This window comes from Schistocerca nitens, chromosome 7, assembly GCF_023898315.1.
Source record: "Schistocerca nitens isolate TAMUIC-IGC-003100 chromosome 7, iqSchNite1.1, whole genome shotgun sequence".
Classification (NCBI taxonomy): domain Eukaryota; kingdom Metazoa; phylum Arthropoda; class Insecta; order Orthoptera; family Acrididae; genus Schistocerca; species Schistocerca nitens.
The window spans coordinates 512,742,797-512,757,920 of NC_064620.1; positions in this window are offsets into that span (position 1 = coordinate 512,742,797).

Below are 15,124 nucleotides of genomic sequence, written 5' to 3' on the forward strand. Positions count from 1 at the left end.
CTCCAAAAAGGGCAATCACAGAAGTTGGAAAGAAAAACATGGATACAGAGCACGTAACTCCGAAGAAACCATGGGTGACAGACAGAAGATGTCGAATGAAGTGTACAAGAAAATTAATGATAGAAAATATATACGTCAGTATGCATCTAACAAGGGAACCTCCCCATCACACCCCCCTCAGATTTAGTTATAAGTTGGTACAGTGGATAGGCCTTGAAAAACTGAACACAGATCAATCGAGAAAACAGGAAGAAATTGTGTGGAACTATGAAATAAATAAGCAAAATTCACAAACTGAGTAGTCCATGCACAAGATAGGCAATATCAAGAACAGGGTGAACTGAGAAGCTCCGTGGTCCTGTGGATAGCGTGAGCAACTGCGGTGCGAGAGATCTTTGGTTCAAATCTCCTCTCGAGTGAAATATTTTTTTTTCTTTATTTTCGCAAAGTTATGATCTGTCCGTTCGTTCATTCACGTCTCTGTTCACTGTAATAAGATTAGTGCCTGTGTTTTGCGACCGCACCGCAAACCCGTGCGATTAGTAGACGAAAGGACGTGCCTCTCCAATGGGAACCGAAAACATTTGATCGCAAGGTCATAGGTCAACCGATTCCTCCACAGGAAAACACGTCTGATATATTCTATACGACACTGGTGACGGCATGTGCGTCACATGACTGGATTATGTTGTCGACCCACCTAACTTGTACACTTGGCGAATGGGTAAAAAGATTCTTCTACCTTGCCCGATTTAGGTTTTCTTGTGTATGTGATAATCACTCCAAAAAAGTGATGAAAACATAAGAGTTTGTCACATAAACTGCAACAAATGAATGCAACAGTTTCATAGTCGCACAGTTTTCCCTGTGTTCTGTCAAAACATATGTTTTTAACGTTTTCAAATTTTTCCGCGCGTAGACCGTCAAATCCTGCATATGTCCAAGCAAATCTGAACATGTCCTGGAATTTTGGAGAGCGAAGTTGATTATGTGTGGGTGCCTGAACTTCGATAATTGTCTGAAAATAAAAAAATTTCACTCGAGGTAAGACTTGAACCAAGGACCTCTCGTACCGCAGTTGCTCACGCTAACCACGGGACCACGACGCTCCAGAGCTCAGAATCGGCTGTTCTGTTGCGTATCTTGCACATGGACTACTCAGTTTGTATATTTTGCTTATTTTTTTCATAGTTCTACACAACTTCTTCCTGTTTTGTCGATTGATCTGTGTTCAGTTTTTCAAGGCCTATCCACTGTGCCAACTTAGAACTAAATCTGAGGGGGGTGCGATGGGGAGGTTCCCTTGTAAGTATTGCAGCATACAGACACTTCCATTAGTATCAAAGTTTAATACAAAAATCACGAAAGTGAGCACATAGACTTAAGGCCATACAAATCTCATCTCATGTTGGCATATTTGACAGAGCCGTTGTCTGTGCGAATAGAACTTGTGCCAAACTGAGTGTGACGATCAAAGTATCACAGAGGTAAACGAAGGCCAGTAGGAGGCGCTAACATGATCCTTCGAAAGCAAGTCAAAGAGTAACTTTATAGGGTTTTATGCACTGCGATTAAGTACATGTCAGCACCTCGTGAACAAGTTGACAAAATACATTTTGCATAACTTTCATGGAAGAGACAATTATAGTTACAACATGAAATGTTCGTCGTTAAGTAACATTGTAAGTCGGCCGGGATGGCCAAGCGGTTCTAGGCGCTACAGTCTGGAACCGCCTGACCGCTACGGTCGCAGGTTCGAATCCTGCCTCGGGCATGAATGTGTGTGATGTCCTTAGGTTAGTTGGGTTTACGTAGTTCTAAGTTCTAGGGGACTAATGACCTCAGAAGTTAAGTCCCATAGTGCTCAGAGCCATTTGAACCATTAACATTGTAAACAACGTTACAGAGATAGCGCTTCGTCAATAATCAAAACAGAAGGCAATTGCAATCAATAACTGGTGTGGTAAATGTAAACATAAACCTATATAGGTAATAAACGAAATGTAGGTGTGAAGAAATAAGTTTACAAAAGTCACTAAATAAAATTTTACATAAGTTTCAGCAAATGTAGTGGAACTATAGTTTACCAACATGTAATAAATGACATAACATAGTCATTTAGATGATCCCAACTTGGCGGCAACAACTTGAAATGAAAGAGCTATTGCACAATAAAAGGGGATTTCTTTTTTACTGTTTAACTTAGCGTTAGATCGTATAACTGTCCAGCTGTGGATGATGACTGGATGACATACAAATAATCATTTAGGTAAGCCTCGATGATTGTCAACAATCTGAAATAAAATACTACAATTTTTCTTTATTTTTTATTAAAAACGTAATGGTATAACATCAGAAACGCATAACAACTCAGCTTGAAGTAGATGCTTGAGGATATCTAGTACATATATTTCAAAGTTGTGCCAAATCTGAATTGTCGCCTGCCGCTAGGATGGATGTATTTCTCCATCAAGTAATGTTAAACAGTCACAACTGAGCTTTTCACCTACGTGACTGACAACTTACTACCTGATGTACTGTGCGTTTCACGACATGCATTTCGATTAATTATATCTTTGTTGCCGTTTTGATGGACGTTTTCCTCACATGATTGTCGAGCCTAGCCAGAGGGTATTCAGGCTGTGAAACCAGCTGAGGTTTCACAAGCGAAAGGTGTATTTTATGAAGCTCGATCACGTAACGAATGATACCGCGTTACCGGACGGCAGAAACAGATGTGCAAAGCGTAAGAACACGCATCAGTGACTCCACAATCAACAGCGCTTTCGTTAAATTATTCCGCTCCAAAACTCACTATACTGCTATGCTTTGCTCCCTGGTCTGACAAGGACGCAGTAAAGCAGGAGTACACGGCGAAAAAAGAGGAATGGAAGGTAAACTCAGAACGTCAAGAAACGCTTTGCAAACTTCCCTCACCGGAGCGAGATAGCCGTCGACTTTTAGAGTGACGCTACATATCTCGCCAGCGTCCGAAGGAGAAACTGAGCTTAGAACAACGCACCGTTTATTAAGAAATACAAAAACGGTTATCAATATGATAGAAGTAATGTGTATTTCATCATTTTAATATTATTCTTATCCTACTCGGCCGGTCGGTGTGGCCGAGCGGTTCTAGGCGATTCAGCCTGGAACCGCGCGACCGCAACGGTCGCAGGTTCGAATCCTGCCTTGGGCATGGATGTGTGTGATGTCCTTAGGTTGGTTAGCTTTAAGTAGTTCTAAGTTCTAGGGGACTGATGACCTCAGCTGTTAAGTCCAATAGTGCTCAGAGCCATTTTTTATCCTACTCGCAAAGTTGAGCCACAGATATACAGGGTGGTCCATTGATCGTGACCGCGCCAAATATCTCACGAAATAAGCGTCAAACGCAAAAACTACAAAGAACTAAACTCGTCTAGCTTGAAGGGGGAAACCAGATGGCGCTATGGTTGGCCCACTAGGTAGCGCTGCCATAGGTCAAACGGATATCAACTGCGTCTTTTTAAATAGGAACCCTCATTTTTTATTATAAATTCGTGTAGTACGTAAATAAATATGAATGTTTTAGTTGGACCACTATTTTCGCTTTGTAATAGTCACAAACATATAATATAATAAATATAATATAATTGTAATAGTCACAAACACATGGATCACAATTTTAGACGAACAGTTGGTAACAGGTAGGTTTTTTAAACTGAAATACAGAACGTAGGTACATTTGAACATTTTATTTCGGTTGTTCCAATGAGATACATGTACCTTTGTGAACGTATCATTTCTTAGAACGCATGCTGTTACAGCGTGATTACCTGTAAATACCACATTAATGCAATAAATACTGAAAATGATATCCGTCAACCTCAATGCGTGTAACGACATTCCTCTCAACAGCGAGTAGTTCGCCTTCCGTACTGTTCGCACATGCATTGACAATGCGCTGACGCATGTTGTCAGGCGTTGTCGGTGAATCACGATAGCAAATATCCTTCAACCTTCCCCACAGGAAGAAATCCGGCAACGTCAGATCCGGTGAACGCGCGGGCCATGGTATGGCGCATCGACGACCAACCACCTTTCATGCTATAAGCTATTCAATACCGCTTCAACCGCACGCGAGCTATGTGTCGCACATCCATCATGTTGGAAGTACATCGCCATTCTGTCATGCAATGAAACATCTTGTAGTAACATCGGTAGAACATTACGCAGGAAATCTGCGTACATTGCACCATTTAGATTGCCATCCATAAAATGGAGGCCAATTATCCTTCCTCCCATAACGCCGCACCATACATTAACCCGCCAAAGTCGCTGATGTTCCACTTGTGGCAGCCATCGTGGATTTTCCGTTGCCCAATAGTGCATATTATGCCGGTTTACGTTACCTCTGTTCGTGAGTGAGGCTACGTCGCTAAATAGAACGCGTGCAAAAAATCTGTCAATGTCGAGTAATTTCTCTTGTGCCCAGTGGCAGAACTGTACACGACGTTCAAAGTCGTCACCATGCATTGCCTGGTGCATAGAAATATGGTACGTGTGCAATCGATGTTTATGTACCATTCTCAACACCGACGTTTTTGAGATTCCCGATTCTCGCGCAATTTGTCTGCTACTGATGTGCGGATTAGTCGCGACAGCAGCTAAAACACCTACTTGGCCATTATCATTTGTTGCAGGTCGTGGTTGACGTTTCACATGTGGCTGAACACTTCCTGTTTCGTTGAATAACGTAACTATCCAGCGAGCAGACCGGACACTTGAATGATGTCGTCCAGGATACCTAGCAGCACACACAGCACACGCCCGTTGGGCATTTTGATCAAAATAGCCATACATCAACACTATATCGACCTTTTCCGCAATTGATAAACGGTCCATTTTAACACGGGTAATGTATCACGAAGCAAATACCGTCCGCACTGGCGGAATGTTACCTGATACCATGTACTTATACGTTTGTGACTATTACAGGCCATCTATCACGAAGCGAAAAAAGTGGTCCAACTAAAACATTCATATTTCTTTACGTATACACGAATATGCAATAAAAAAGGTGGCTCCTATTTAAAAAACGCAGTTGATATCCGTTTGACCTATGGCAGTGCCATCTAGCGGGCCAACCATAGGCCATCTGGTTTCCCCCTTCAAGCTAGACGAGTTTCGTTCTTTGTAGTTTTTTCGTTTGATGCTTATTTCGTGAGAGATTTGGCCCGGTCACTATCAAAGGACCACCCTGTATAAATTTATATAGTGATTTCATACAGCAAACCTCGTATTTCTTCTACGGTTACACTACATAGAAACGTAGATGGTTTTGCTTTGTGGAGAGTTCCGTTCCACGCGACCAAAGTAGCGCTTGTTAGGGCAGTGAAGTATGGAACATGTGATAATAGCCAATACACTAATTTCTTTAATGTCTTAATAATTTTAGCTGTCTTGAAAATGGAAATTAATTTTAGTTTCCAGTTTCTGTTTCAAATCATGTTGAACTTTATTAATAGTTACGTTAATTTAATTTCGCTTATCGACTATTAGCGGGTAGAAAGTAATAATGTAACAGACAAACGATTAAATACAATTCTGCTCGCATAACAATACTTTTAAATTTCAGCACAATGTATGTTCCTAGATACATGACGATGTACCTTGGACATGTTTTCTCATTTGGAGATATTCCAGAGCAATTTTTGTAATTTCAGAAAAAGACTGCACCACACAAAAACTGAACAAAACCCCAAGTTCCGCGTTCTATCTCTAAATGGGCCAGTCAGGGTCGACCGACTGCCGTGTCATCCTCTGCCAATTGCGTCATCGGACGAAGTATGGGGAGGCATGTCGTCAACACACCGCTGTCCCGTTCGCTGTCGGGTTTCTTCACTTTGGAACCACTACTGGTCGCGCGAGTAGTTCCTCAGCGAGCTTCATTTGGCTTGCCTCCTCTTCCTCCTTCTTCTCCCTCTTCTTTTTCTAGCGGATTATCTACGGCTGGCGCCCCTTCTCTGCCACCGTTCTCCGTCTTCTTCTGTCTTGACTTCCCTCGGTTTTCATATTTCCTGCCTCCATCTCCTCCCTCACATCATATTTTCAGCTGCGTCGTGGGCGACCTCTTTTCCTCCGCTGGGTTGGTATTCATCGTAGCATCCTATTTTGTACCCCGTCTTCATTTATCCTATTCACACGACCAAACCAGAACAGCAGTTTTTGTTGGATGTCGTCATAGATATCCCTATCCATTTTCATCCATTGTCGAATTACGTGATTTCGTGTCCTATACATGGTAGTACAGCTTGGACCTTCGTCTTAAGTTATCTCAAAGGCAAGCTAAAGTCACAGTCGTCATCTCCATACAAACCTAAAATTTAGCCTATAGTCTTATACACTCTCTTCTTCGTCGTTGTCCTTATCTTTTTGTTACACTGAACATAGTTCACTGCCCTTGTTACAGATCGTCCTTACTAATCCTACTAATGATTTCAACATTGCTTGTGCCCTGTTTATTAAATAATACCCAAAGATATTACCCCTTTTCCACACCTACAATTACTTCTCCAACTACCTCCAAATTCATTATTTTTCTGTTCCAACAACGAAGTACACACACTTCTTCATGCCCGTATTCAGGCTCAAAAATGGCTTAAATGGCTCTGAGCACTATGGGACTTAACATCTGAGGTCATCAGTCCCCTAGAACTTAGAACTACTTAAACCTAACTAACATAAGGACACCACACATATCCATACCCGAGGCAGGATTCGAACCTGCGACCGTAGCGGTCGCGGGGTTCCAGACTGTAACACCTAGAACCGCTCGGCCACTTTGGCCGGCCGCCTTCAGGCCAGCATGATTGTATTCGTCTTTAAGCTTCCTTATCATATATTTCAGATCATGTTCATCTTCCGTTAGTACAATCTGATCACCTCCCAAATGCAGGCTAGCTATCTTGCTGAAATCTACTATCACGCTCAGAACCTGGAATTTTCTTTGCCAAGTCCGCAGGGCTGCTCCTAGGTAGAGCTTAAAGAGGGTCGATGACAGCCCACATCCCTGTCGCAGACCCTTAGTCTCCTTGAATTCATGTGTCCAATAATTCCCAATCATTAACATCGCAGTGTTACTTTCACAAAATTACATAACAGCCTTTAACAATCTTTGATCTGTCTTTCAACTTTTCCCAGTTTGTTCGTGGGTAGATTATAAAACGCTTTCTTTAGGTCAATCAATGCAGCATGCGTCTGGAGTCCAAATTTTGAGATTTTTTCGATATTAGTTTCATTGTGCAGATTTTGTTCATTGCCGATCCTTCTGCTCGGAATCCTGCTTGCTCTTCTTGCTGCTTGTGAGTTGTTTCTTTCTCTAGCAGATTTTTCAATATCTTCGAGTACAGTATTTCAACGACAGGGATCACTGACAATCCCAAACAATTGTTTGAGGTCATTACGTGACACTGCCTCGTGCATCGGTCTTACGTAACATGTTTTTCATTCCAGTGGACTCTCAACAAGAAAAGTCCCTGACAGTACCGGGAATAGAAACCGGGTCGCCCGCATGGCAGCCAGTCGCGTTGCCCACTCAGCTATGGAGACGGACAAAAATTGAATGACATCATTTAAAAATGGAACAAAAAAATGTACTAAACTTCTATTACGTGTCTGCCTACAGGCGAGAGAAAGAAAAGTGTAGCGAGTTACAATACTCTCTCCTAGATAATACTCTCTATCAGCGGACACGCACTTCTCGAACAATAACGGGTGGGTAAATAGAGTTTAAGAGAGAGGGGCGAATCTGTAAGACCATTTCTGAAGCCGTCATCTTGGATGCAACCCACAATTTTCATATTTTTTTAACAGGTCACGTGTCATACCAAACAGGCACGAAATCAGACGAGAAAAACAGTGGTCCCTTTCATTTGAGTATAGCATTGAGTATAGCATTCTCGAGTTATGTTAATTTTTTGCAGAACAAGAGAAATTATAGTGATAACGCATAGAGGCTACATGACATGTGTGATGTTGTGTGGTTGTTCTTGTCCGTTTTATCTACCCTCATGGACTAGGTACCGGAATACGAATATAAAATTCAACAATCCAGTCAGTGGGGTGCGTTAATTTTGCGGTCTTCAATACGCAATTACCTTCATATGTACCCTCAAATAGGTATCTAACGGAAGATAGTGGCCACTCCACTGGACCTCTACGACCTATGCATCTTCGGGGAAAATGGATATTCAGGTGATGGTGAGCAGCTGCGGCGGCGCGGTGCATTTCTACTGCGTATGAAGTTCCACTCACCTCGTGGTGAATCTCTTCTCACACGCACGCCTCCTTGAAGTTAGTGAAATGCAGTTCTCATCCGAAAAAAGCTACAGAAAAAATATCTGTACACCTCGGAACCACAAGTCACACTAAACATTGTCGCACTAGAAATTGTTTTGTCTGTGGAAGGAATAGTTAAATGCAAGTACTTATGAGCGTAAAATTTCACTCTATTACGGTAAGCTCGCATACACTAGTTATTACCAACCCTTACTCTAAGCTGTACAAAGTCTGAAAACTCCACCGCGCACGTCATCCATAACCTTAACCAGTTTACGGTGGTTATTAATCATCCTTCACCGAGAATTACAAATGGATTATTTCTTTTAGAACAGCCCGCTTAAATTTTACTATCATCAGACTCACGTAACAAAATGTTCACGTTCACAAGTAACCATCACGCCACACGGAAGTTAGCTACTCAAATTGGCACCAAAAGTTCTGAATTTCACACGGTGCATTAAATCGACTTCTCTTCCATACTTTACGGAACTTCTCAAACATTTTGGTACCAAAATATCAAAATATTAATAATTATTCTTCGATAAGTCACTGTGCGGTCCAAGCGCAGATTCTACTCATCTCTCTACACAAAAGAAAGTTTCTAGTTCCCCAAAAACGCGCGGATATGCTAATTTTTGATTGGCAGAGAAACATCACAGCTAATCGGAAAGCAGCATCAAACCCGTTCAATTTTGCTCATATATGCAGAACCAGTCAAAACTTGTCACTGAATCAGAACAGTAATTAACATGATATACAGGACATAAAATCCCGTCTGAGGCCTGCGATCATTTTATGTTAATAATTGGCAACTAATGCTGTACAATCGCAATAAAGTCATGAGATGTTCAATTGACCCTTTTAGTAGAACATGTCAAGAAGAGTCAATTGAACATCTCATGACTGTATTGCGATTGTACAGCATTGGTTGCCAGTTATTAGTAGTTAACATAAATAAATTTTGAAAACCCAAAACTATAAAATTAAATCCCTCTTAAAAAAACTACTTTACCGAAATCAGTCTCATTTCCCAAGTACTATGAATTGACGAAATGATCTATAACAAAGTCCGCAGTTCGTATGACTAACACACACGTCATTCTCGAACATTCCTCACAAGGCCAGCTGCTTCAATATATAGTATAAACACTTTCCAGAATGAGATTTTCACTCTGCAGCGGACTGTGCGCTGATATGAAACTTCCTGGCAGATTAAAACTGTGTGCCGGACCGAGAGTCGAACTCGGGACCTCGGGCACTGGGAGAAGTAAAGCTGTGAGGACGGGGCGTGAGTCGTGCTTGGGTAGCTCAGCTGGTAGAGCACTTGCCGTGAAACGCAAAGGTCCCGAGTTCGAGTCTCGATCCGGCACGCAGTTTTAATCTGCCAGGAAGTTTCAGTATAAACACTTTAGTTAAAACATTATTTCCCATTCACATCACCATCCACTCGCACAACTAAGCACAATTATAATGGCAGTTAATAAACTATTGTAAAATGAAAGAAAGAGAACTGTATGTAAACATGACAGTATTTTGACTGCAGCTCAAACAGTGTCCGTCAGCTAGTAACATGTACCACATCGCGTAGAAGCTACGTACTCTCGCGGAACTGATGCCATCTGTTCTGCTCGTGACTCATACTGCACGTCTGTTCACTGCTGTTTCGATCTCAATAGGCAAGATGCAAGGCGCTATGCCTCAAGGTTAGCTACTAATGACGTAGAGGGAGGGTGATCCGGGCCGCGAATCGACCGATCGGTTTCATGTTCGCTTATCTTTGGCTAGAAGGCGTCCACGGGCGAATACTTAAAAAGAATTCTCTGTCGAGCTCACTCGCTAGCGCACAGTCCACGAAGAAGGCGGGTTGTGCCTACGAGGACAGCTCGTGGGGTGTGTGGAGCACCTGGGAGTCCTGGTTTGGCGGCTGTGATATGGCGATGGACGAGTGGGGCGCGTTTCACTTAGGCTAGAGGTAATCCAGATAATGAATTGCAAGGCACACCAAGGAGCAGATATAGACTCCGATCACAATATAGTAGTGATGAAGAGTTGGCTGAAGTTTAAGACATTAGTCGGGAAGAATCACTGCGCAAAGAAGTGGGATAAGGAAGTACTAAGGAATGACGAGATATAGTTGAAGTTCTCTAAGGCTATAGATACCGCAATAAGGAATAGCTGAGTAGGCGGTACAGTTGAAGAAGAGTGGACATCTCTAAAAAGGGCCATCACAGAAGTTGGGAAGGAAAACATAGGTACAAAGAAGGTAACTGCGAAGAAACCGTGGGTAACAGAATAAATTGATGTGTGGAGGAAGTACAAAAATGTTCCGGGAAACCCAGGAATACAGAAATACACGTCGCTGAGGAGTGAAATAAATAGGAAATGCAGGGAAGCTAAGACGAAATGGCCGCAGTAAAATTGTGAAGAAATGGAAAAAGAAATGATTATCGGAAGGACAGATTCAGCATACAGGAAAGTCAAAACAACCTTCGGTTACATTAAAAGCAACGGTGATAACATTAAGAGTTCAACGGGAATTCCACTGTTAAATGCAGAGTAGAGAGGGGATAGGTGGAAAAAATACATTGAAAGCCTCTATCAAGGGGAAGATTTGTCTGATGCGATAGAAGAATAAACAGGAGTCGATTTAGAAGAGATAGTGGATCCAGTATTAGTATCAGAATTTAAAAGAGCTTTACAGGGTTTAAGACCAAAGAAGGCAGAAGGGATACACAACATCCCAACAGAATTTTTAAAATCATTGACGGAAGTGGCAACAAAACGACTATTCACGTTGTGTAGAATGTATGAGCCTGGCGACATACCATCTGACTTTCGGAAAAGCATCATCCACACGGCAAGAGCTGAATTATCGCACAATCAGGTTAAAATTTCACGCATCAAAGTTGCTTACAACAATAATAATGGAAGTATGGATACAAAAATTGGGGATGCGCTACATGACGATCAGTTAGCTTCAGGAAAGGTAAGGCACGAGAGAGGTAGTTCTGACGTTACAGTTAGTAATGGAAGCAAGAGTAAAGAAAAATGAAGGCATGTTCATAGTATTTGTCGACCTGGAAAAAGCGTTCGACAATGTATAATGGTGTAAGATGTTAGAAATTCTGAAAAAAAAGTAGAGGTAAGCTGTAGGGAGAGACGGGTTATATACAATAAGAACACAGCCAAGAAGGAATAATAAGAGTGGACGACCAAGAACGAAGTGCTCGTATAAAAAGGGTGTAAGACAATGATCCAGACTTTCGCCCCTACTGTTCAATCTGTACATCGAGGAAGCAATGATGGAAATAAAAGAAAGGTTCAGGAGTGGAATTAAAATTCAAGACGAAAGGATATCAGTGATACGATTCGCTGATTACATTGATATCCTGAGTGAAAGTGAAGAAGAATTACATGATCTGCTGAATGGAATGAACAGTCTAATGAGTACAGAGTATGGATTGAGAGTATATCGTAGAAAGTGGAAGGTAATGAGAAGTAGTGGAAATGAGAACAGCGAGAAACTTAACATCAGGATCGATGGTCACGAAGTAGATGAAGTTAAGGAATTCTGCTATCTAGGCAGCAAAATAACCAATGACGGACCGAGCAAGGAGGACATCAAAAGCAGACTAGCACTGGCAAAAAGGGTATTCCTGGGCAAGAGAAGTCTACTTATATCAAATATCGGTCTTAACTTCAGGAAGACGTTTTAGAGAATGTACATCTGGAGTACAGCATTGTATGGTACTGAAACATGGACTGTGAGGAAACCGGAACAGAAGAGAGTCAAAGCATTTGAGATGTAGTGCTATAGACGAATGTTGAAAATTAGGAGGACTGATAAGGTAACGAATGAGCAGGTTCTGCGCGGAATCGAAGAGGAAAGGAATATGTGGAAAACACTGATAAGGAGAAAGGACAGGATGATAGGACATCTGTTAAGACATGAGTGAATGACTTCCATGGTTCTACAGGGAGCTTTAGACGGCAAAAATGTAGAGGAAGACAGAGATTGGAATACACCCAGCAAATACACTACTGGACATTAAAATTGCTACACCACGAAGATGACGTGCTACAGACGCGAAATTTAACCGACAGCAGGAAGATGCCGTGATATGCAAATGATTAGCTTTTCAGAGAATTCACACAAGGTTGGCGCCGGTGGCGACACCTACAACCTTCTCATAGTGTAAAACCGAGTGGTATTGAAGGAAGGAGAGTAGCTAATCCCTAGATCCAAACCACAAGAGTGTGTTTTTAAGCTATTTGTAGCCTCTCTATATTGTATGTGTTAATCTGGTGTGCGTTTTAGAACCTGTTGATTTGGGCTAAGTGGCCATGTTCTTGCGGAGTGTCACGGGTTCTACCGCCTGTTGCGAACCTAACCGCTTGCAAACCAGGAAATTTCTTAGAGTATTTCGTAAAAGTTTCACTTTCGAATTTCGTATTACAGTTGTATATATTTTATCTTAATTTTTTTTTAAATTTATTTAAATGTCACTCGATGTGTTCAGTTCATGTTGAGTTAGGTGTTACTGTGAGTTTACCTAAATTATATTACGCACTGCATTGAAGTGTTGTCTGATTTTGTTTTATGTCTTACATCGTTAAGATATCGTAAATTTACTCTCAAATCCCCACTAGTGTAAAGTATATTTGGTAAATTTCATCACATGTAAGTCTTTGCTTTGCAGTGCTCTCAATTTGGGCATTGGTAGTTACGCCGTTTGGTTCTGGGAGCATCCTATTAAATTTGCTAATTTGGTGAATTATGTGAAAGTTTGTAATGTTAGTAAATTCTAGTTCAAATGTTTATTAAACAATAATGTTCAATCGAAATTTCAACCGTCCTTCCTATTAGTGACAAAGTGTCGCGTCTCTTGGAGAGGGGGCAGGGGGGGGGGGGGGGGGGGAGGCACAATCGTGCAGGAGGAATGTTCGAAATGTGGGTGCCACCCACACATTGGTGACAGAAAAATTACTCATGATACGTGTTTGTGCGTGGTGGGTTCCAAGACTTTTGATTCCCGAACAAAAGGACATCCTCGTGCAGGTCTGGATACAGTTAAAGCTGATGTTAGAAGAAGACCCGGTGTTTCTTTCGAATGTAATCACTGCTGATGAAACTTGGGCACATCATTTTGATCCTGAGAGCGAAGAGCAAAGCTCAATGTGAAGATTTCCTTCATCACCAAACCCCAAAAAAGCCAAAGTGGTTGCTTCTGCTGGGGAAGTTATGGTCATCTCCTTCTTTGATATTCATGGAATAGTTTATCAGCATGTTGTACTTGCACACACATCAGATTCTGGTCAATACTACAGGAACGTCCTGTCCGCAACTCGTGGTCGTGCTGTAGCATTCTCGCTTCACACGCCCGGGTTCCCGGGTTCGATTCCCGGCGGGGTCAGGGATTTTCTTTGCCTCGTGATGACTGGGTGTTGTGTGATGTCCTTAGGTTAGTTAGGTTTAAGTTGTTCCAAGTTCTAGGGGACTGATGACCATAGATGTTAAGTCCCATAGTGCTCAGAGCCATTTGAACAGGAATGTCCTGAAAACGTTGCAAGTCCATATCAGGCGCAAAAGACCACATTTCCGTGAAGCAGGCTGGATGCAGCAGTACGATAATGCGCTGCCGCATATTGCCAATGTTGTTGCTAAATATCTTCCAAAAATCAACGTGATGCGCATCCCTCACCCTTTTCCCTTTTCTATTCCCTAACATGAAGAACCGCCTTCGTGGGAGACATTATCAATCATCAAAAGCAGTGGTGATGGCTGCGGAGGCGATTTTGAAGGACCTCTCAAAAAATGGTTTCCAGCATGTATTTGAAGAATGGCAGAGACGCTAGGACAAATGCATCGCTTTCATGAGAGACTACTTTGAGAAGGACCATCAAAATTATGAGGATGCGTAGAGGTATGTTGTCAAAAGAAAATTATGATCATTCTTTATTGAACAGCCCTCGCACTTGTCTCGCATTCAGAACGTACCCATGTATTCTGATGTTCCATAGTTTCACTAAACCAATTAAGGCAAAGTCGGAAAACGTTCCACTGAAAAATGTGACCGATCCGTTCAGCAATTTCAGCACACGTTGTGTCTCTAATGACATGTTGAATTTAAAAACTAATAATCTTTCCTCTTTCCTTCCTGATTATCATTCAGTACCTCTTCAGTATTTTTTTTTCCTTACGACATTCTTCCGCATCCAATAACAAAGTACTAGTGGCTAACTTTTTTTTTGTTTCTCAGTCAACATCCCTTGCTTTCCTTCGCAAAAAAGGTAACCAGACATCACGACGTGCATAGACTTGTCCCCTAAGGAAACACATTGTAGCTATATAAGTTCTTCGAGCATTTGTTCACGTATATTTAAGAGCGTCACTAGCTGTGCTAGTTCAACAGTTGTGTAGATCAAATTTTCTCGCTAGCTGCCCCTGTCTGTGATATATGGTGACCGCTGTCGCTCCAGCTGTCTAACACAGGTCGGCAGCCCTAACGCCATTAGACGGAGAGCTGTTTTTGCCGGCCGCCTTCATTATTTAGCGCGGCGACCGCTGCGGTGGGAGTTGAGTTGGCCGTAAATCTTTCAACAGCGAATCAGCACCGCCTTCTGGCGCCGGCATCACCGAAAACAACCACCGCTGACATCCATCACGGACGACCCACTGGGCGCAACCCCGGCCGTGGAATGGAAGATTCTCGAACCCTTTAGCGGATCTGCTGGATCGATCTGTTTGGTATTTTGTAGTCCATTTCTTTATTCAGCAGATGGTGTCTTTACTACCAGGTCACCG